The sequence below is a fragment of the Colletes latitarsis genome, unplaced genomic scaffold (assembly GCF_051014445.1).
Source record: "Colletes latitarsis isolate SP2378_abdomen unplaced genomic scaffold, iyColLati1 scaffold0002, whole genome shotgun sequence".
In the NCBI taxonomy this organism is placed as follows: Eukaryota; Metazoa; Arthropoda; class Insecta; order Hymenoptera; family Colletidae; genus Colletes; species Colletes latitarsis.
The window spans coordinates 130,790-137,908 of record NW_027488365.1 but is presented as its reverse complement, the minus strand read 5'-3'; positions in this window follow the sequence as shown (position 1 = coordinate 137,908).

Here is a 7,119-nt window from a genome sequence, read left to right as displayed (position 1 = left end):
TCACGTAGTAATGTGGCACCACACTGAAACAGTCAATTAAAACAGGTTTTGGTCAATATTTTAGACGATAACGCAAGTTGTGTCGGGGATAGGTTTGGGATTTGCCATCGTCGGGCTCATACTTTCGCATTCCTCACATACTAGTTGTACAGATCCTGGGTTTTTTTCTGGCTTGGATCACGTAGTAATGTTGTACCACACGGAAACAGTCCATTAAACCTGGTTTCGATGAATATTTCAGAGGATAGCGCATGTTATGTCTAGGTTAGGCCTGGGATTTGCCCTCATCAGACACATACTTTCGCATTCTCCACATACTTGTTGAACATATCCTGGGTTTTCTCTGGTTTGGATCACGTAGTAATGTGGTACTACACTGAAACATTCAATTAGACCTGGTCTTGATAAATATTTTAGAGGATAACGCATGTTAGGTCTGGGTTAGGTCTAGGATTTGCCCTCATCAGGCTCATAGTTTCGGGTTTTTCACATACTTGTAGAACAGATCCTGGGTTTTTCTGGTTTGGATCACGTAGTAATGTGGTACCACACTGAAACAGTCCATTAAACCTGGTTTCGATCAATATTTTAGAGAATAACGCATGTTAGGACATGGTTAGGTCTGGGATTTGCCCTCATCAGGGTCATACTTTCGCATTCCTCACATACTAGTTGTACAGATCCTGGGTTTTTTTCTGGCTTGGATCACGTAGTAATGCGGTACCACACGGAAACAGTCCATTAAACCTGGTTTCGATCAATATTTTAGAGGATAACGCATGTTAGGACATGGTTAGGTCTGGGATTTGCCCTCATCAGGCTCGTACTTTCGCATATTTCTCATAGTTGATGGCCAGATTCTGGCCTTTTCTGGTTTGGATCCCGTAGTAATGTGGTACCACACGGAAACAGTCCATTAAACCTGGTTTCGATGAATATTTCAGAGGATAACGCATGTTATGTATAGGTTAGGCCTGGGATTTGCCCTCATCAGACACATACTTTCGCATTCTCCACATACTTGTTGAACATATCCTGGGTTTTTTCTGGTTTGGATCACGTAGTAATGTGGTACCACACTGAAACAGTCCATTAAACCTGGTTTCGATGAATATTTTAGAGGATAACGCATGTTAGGTCTAGGTGGGGCCTGGGATTTGCCCTCATCAGGCTCATAGTTTGGCGTTTCTCACCTACTTGTAGAACAGATCCTGGGTTTTTTCTGGTTTGGATCACGTAGTAATGTGGTACCACACTGAAACAGTCCATTAAACCTGGTTTCGATGAATATTTTAGAGGATAACGTATGTTATGTCTAGGTTAGGCCTGGGATTTGCCCTCATCAGACACATACTTTCGCATTCTCCACATACTTGTTGAACATATCCTGGGTTTTTTATGGTTTGCATCACGTAGTAATGTGGTACCACACTGAAACATTCAATTAGACCTGGTCTTGATAAATATTGCGGAGGATAACGCATGTTAGGTCTGGGTTACGTCTAGGATTTGCCCTCAGCAGGCTCATACTTTCGCATATTTCTCATACTTGATGGCTAGATCCTGGGCGTTTTCTGGATTGGATCACGCAGTAATGTGGTACCACACTGAAACAGTCCATTAAACCTGGTTTCGACCAATATTTTAGAGAATAACGCATGTTAGGTCTTGGTTAGGTCTGGGATTTGCCCTCATCAGGGTCATGCTTTCGCACTTTTAACATACTTGTTGAACAGATCCTGGGTTATTCTGGTTTGGATCACGTAGTAATGTGGTACCACACTGAAACAGTCCATTAAACCTAGTTTCGATGAATATTTTAGAGGATAACGCATGCTAGGTCTAGGTTAGGCCTGGGATTTGCCCCCATCAGGGTCATAATTTCGCGTTTTTCACATACATGTTGAACAGATCCCTGGCTTATTCTGGTTTGGATCGTGTACTAATGTGGTACCACACTGAAACAGTCCATTAAACCTGGTTTGGATCAATATTTTAGAGAATAGCTCATGATAGGTCTGGGTTAGGTCTAGGATTTGCCCTCAGCAGGCTCATACTTTCGCATATTTCTCATACTTGATGGCTAGACCCTGGGCTTTTTCTGGATTGGATCACGCAGTAATGTGGTACCACACTGAAACAGTCCATTAAACCTGGTTTCGAACAATATTTTAGAGAATAACGCATGTTAGGTCTTGGTTAGGTCTGGGATTTGCCCTCATCAGGCTCATACTTTCGCACATTTCTCATACTTGATGGCTAGATCCTGGTCTTTTTCTGGATTGGATCACGTAGTAATGTGGTACCATTCTGAAACAGTCCATTAAACCTAGTTTCGATTTATATTTTAGAGGATGACGCATGTTAGGTCTAGATTAGGCCTGGGATTTGCCCTCATCAGGGTCATACTTTCGCATATCTCTTATACTTGATGGCCAGATCCTGGGCTTTTTCTGGATTGGATCACGTAGTAATGTGGTACCACACTGAAACATTCAATTAAACCTGGTCTTGATAAATATTTTAGAGGATAACGCATTTTAGGTCTGGGATAGGTCTGGGATTTGCCCTCATCAGGCTCATAGTTTCGCGTTTTTCACATACTTGTTGAACAGATCCAGGGTATTTTCTGGTTTGGATCACGTAGTAATGTGGTACAACACTGAAACAGTCCATTAAACCTAGTTTCGATCAATATTCTAGAGAATAGCGCATGTTAGGTCTGGGTTACGTCTAGGATTTGCCCTCAGCAGGCTCATACTTTCGCATATTTCTCATACTTGATGGCTAGATCCTGGGCGTTTTCTGGATTGGATCACGCAGTAATGTGGTACCACACTGAAACAGTCCATTAAACCTGGTTTCGACCAATATTTTAGAGAATAACGCATGTTAGGTCTTGGTTAGGTCTGGGATTTGCCCTCATCAGGGTCATGCTTTCGCACTTTTAACATACTTGTTGAACAGATCCTGGGTTATTCTGGTTTGGATCACGTAGTAATGTGGTACCACGCTGAAACAGTCCATTAAACCTAGTTTCGATGAATATTTTAGAGGATAACGCATGCTAGGTCTAGGTTAGGCCTGGGATTTGCCCCCATCAGGGTCATAATTTCGCGTTTTTCACATACTTGTTGAACAGATCCCTGGCTTATTCTGGTTTGGATCGTGTACTAATGTGGTACCACACTGAAACAGTCCATTAAACCTGGTTTGGATCAATATTTTAGAGAATAGCTCATGATAGGTCTGGGTTAGGTCTAGGATTTGCCCTCAGCAGGCTCATACTTTCGCATATTTCTCATACTTGATGGCTAGACCCTGGGCTTTTTCTGGATTGGATCACGCAGTAATGTGGTACCACACTGAAACAGTCCATTAAACCTGGTTTCGAACAATATTTTAGAGAATAACGCATGTTAGGTCTTGGTTAGGTCTGGGATTTGCCCTCATCAGGCTCATACTTTCGCACATTTCTCATACTTGATGGCTAGATCCTGGTCTTTTTCTGGATTGGATCACGTAGTAATGTGGTACCATTCTGAAACAGTCCATTAAACCTAGTTTCGATTTATATTTTAGAGGATGACGCATGTTAGGTCTAGATTAGGCCTGGGATTTGCCCTCATCAGGGTCATACTTTCGCATATCTCTTATACTTGATGGCCAGATCCTGGGCTTTTTCTGGATTGGATCACGTAGTAATGTGGTACCACACTGAAACATTCAATTAAACCTGGTCTTGATAAATATTTTAGAGGATAACGCATTTTAGGTCTGGGATAGGTCTGGGATTTGCCCTCATCAGGCTCATAGTTTCGCGTTTTTCACATACTTGTTGAACAGATCCAGGGTATTTTCTGGTTTGGATCACGTAGTAATGTGGTACAACACTGAAACAGTCCATTAAACCTAGTTTCGATCAATATTCTAGAGAATAGCGCATGTTAGGTCTTGGTTAGGTCTGGGATTTGCTCTCATCAGGCACGTACTTTCGCATATTTCTCGTATTTGATGGCCAGATCCTGGGTTTTCTTCTGGTCTGGATCACGTACCAATGTGGTACCACACTGAAACATTCAATTAAATCTGGTCTTGATAAATATTTTAGAGGATAACGCATGTTAGGTCTGGGTTAGGTCTAGGATTTGCTCTCAGCAGGCTCATACTCTCGCATATTTCTTATACTTGATGGCCAGATCCTGGGCTTTTTCTGGATTGGATCACGTAGTAACGTGGTACCACACTGAAACTGTCCATTAAACCTGGTTTCGATGAATATTTTAGAGAATAACGCATGTTAGGTCTTGGTTAGGTCTGGGATTTGCTCTCATCAGGCACATACTTTCGCATTCTCCAGATACTTGTTGAACATATCCTCGGTTTTTTCTGGTTTGGATCACGTAGTAATGTGGTACCACACTGAAACAGTCCATTAATCCTGGTTTCGATCAATATTTTAGAGGATAACGCATGTGAAGTCTGGGATAGGTCTGGGATTTGCCCTCATCAGGCTCATATTTTCGGGTTTTTCACATACTTGTAGAACAGATCCTGGGTTTTTCTAGTTTGGATCACGTAGTAATGTGGTACCACACTGAAACAGTCCATTAAACCTGGTTTCGATCAATATTTTAGAGAATAACGCATGTTAGGACATGGTTAGGTCTGGGATTTGCCCTCATCAGGGTCATACTTTCGCATTCCCCACATACTAGTTGTACAGATCCTGGGTTTTTTTTCTGGCTTGGATCACGTAGTAATGCGGTACCACACGGAAACAGTCCATTAAACCTGGTTTCGATCAATATTTTAGAGGATAACGCATGTTATGTCTCGGATAGGTCTGGGATTTGCCCTCATCAGGCTTGTACTTTCGCATATTTCTCATAGTTGATGGCCAGATTCTGGCCTTTTCTGGTTTGGATCCCGTAGTAATGTGGTACCACACGGAAACAGTCCATTAAACCTGGTTTCGATGAATATTTCAGAGGATAACGCATGTTATGTATAGGTTAGGCCTGGGATTTGCCCTCATCAGACACATACTTTCGCATTCTCCACATACTTGTTGAACATATCCTGGGTTTTTTCTGGTTTGGATCACGTAGTAATGTGGTACCACACTGAAACATTCAATTAGACCTGGTCTTGATAAATATTTTAGAGGGTAACGCCTGTTAGGTCTGGGATAGCTCTGGGATTTGCCCTCATCAGGCTCATAGTTTGGCGTTTCTCACATACTTGTAGAACAGATCCTGGGTTTTTTCTGGTTTGGATCACGTAGTAATGTGGTACCACACTGAAACAGTCCATTAAACCTGGTTTCCACCAATATTTTAGAGGCCATCGCAAGTTAGGTCTGGGATAGGTCTGGGATTTGCCCCCATCAGGGTCATGCTTTCGCATTTTTAACATACTTGTTGAACAGATCCTGGGTTATTCTGGTTTGGATCACGTAGTAATGTGGTACCACACTGAAACAGTCCATTAAACCTGGTTTCGATGAATATTTTAGAGGATAACGCATGTTAGGTCTAGGTGGGGCCTGGGATTTGCCCTCATCAGGCTCGTACTTTCGCATATTTCTCATACCTGACGGCCAGATTCTGGCCATTTTCTGGTTTGGATCCCGTAGTAATGTGGTACCACACTGAAACAGTCCATTAAACCTGGTTTCGATGAATATTTTAGAGGATAACGTATGTTATGTCTAGGTTAGGCCTGGGATTTGCCATCATCAGACACATACTTTCGCATTCTCCACATACTTGTTGAACATATCCTGGGTTTTTTATGGTTTGCATCACGTAGTAATGCGGTACCACACTGAAACATTCAATTAGACCTGGTCTTGATAAATATTGCGGAGGATAACGCATGTTAGGTCTGGGTTAGGTCTAGGATTTGCCCTCATCAGGCTCACACTTTCGCACATTTCTCATACTTGATGGCTAGATCCTGGGCTTTTTCTGGATTGGATCACGTAGTAATGTGGTACCACACTGAAACAGTCCATTAAACCTAGTTTCGATGAATATTTTAGAGGATAACGCATGCTAGGTCTAGGTTAGGCCTGGGATTTGCTCCCATCAGGGTCATAACTTCGCGATTTTCACATACTTGTTGAACAGATCCCTGGCTTATTCTGGTTTGGATCATGTACTAATGTGGTACCACACTGAAACAGTCCATTAAACGTGGTTTGGATCAATATTTTAGAGAATAGCTCATGATAGGTCTGGGTTACGTCTAGGATTTGCCCTCAGCAGGCTCATACTTTCGCATATTTCTCATACTTGATGGCTAGATCCTGGGCGTTTTCTGGATTGGATCACGCAGTAATGTGGTACCACACTGAAACAGTCCATTAAACCTGGTTTCGGCCAATATTTTAGAGAATAACGCATGTTAGGTCTTGGTTAGGTCTGGGATTTGCCCTCATCAGGGTCATGCTTTCGCACTTTTAACATACTTGTTGAACAGATCCTGGGTTATTCTGGTTTGGATCACGTAGTAATGTGGTACCACACTGAAACAGTCCATTACACCTGGTTTCGAACAATATTTTTGAGAATAACGCATGTTAGATCTTGGTTAGGTCTGGGATTTGCCCTCATCAGGCTCATACTTTCGCACATTTCTCATACTTGATGGCTAGATCCTGGTCTTTTTCTGGATTGGATCACTTAGTAATGTGGTACCACGCTGAAACAGTCCATTAAACCTAGTTTCGATCAATATTTTAGAGGATGACGCATGTTAGGTCTAGATTAGGCCTGGGATTTGCCCTCATCAGGGTCATACTTTCGCGTTTTTCACATACTTGTTGAACAAATCCCAGGCTTATTCTGGTTTGGATCATGTACTAATGTGGTACCACACTGAAACAGTCCATTAAACTTGGTTTGGATCATTATTTTAGAGAATAACCCATGTTAGGTCTGGGTTAGGTCCAGGATTTGCCCCCAGCAGGCACATACTTTCGCATATTTCTCATACTTGACGGCTAGATCCTGGGCTTTTTCTGGATTGGATCACGCAGCAATGTGGTACCACACTTAAACAGTCCATTAAACCTGGTTTCGATCAATATTCTAGAGAATAACGCATGTTAGG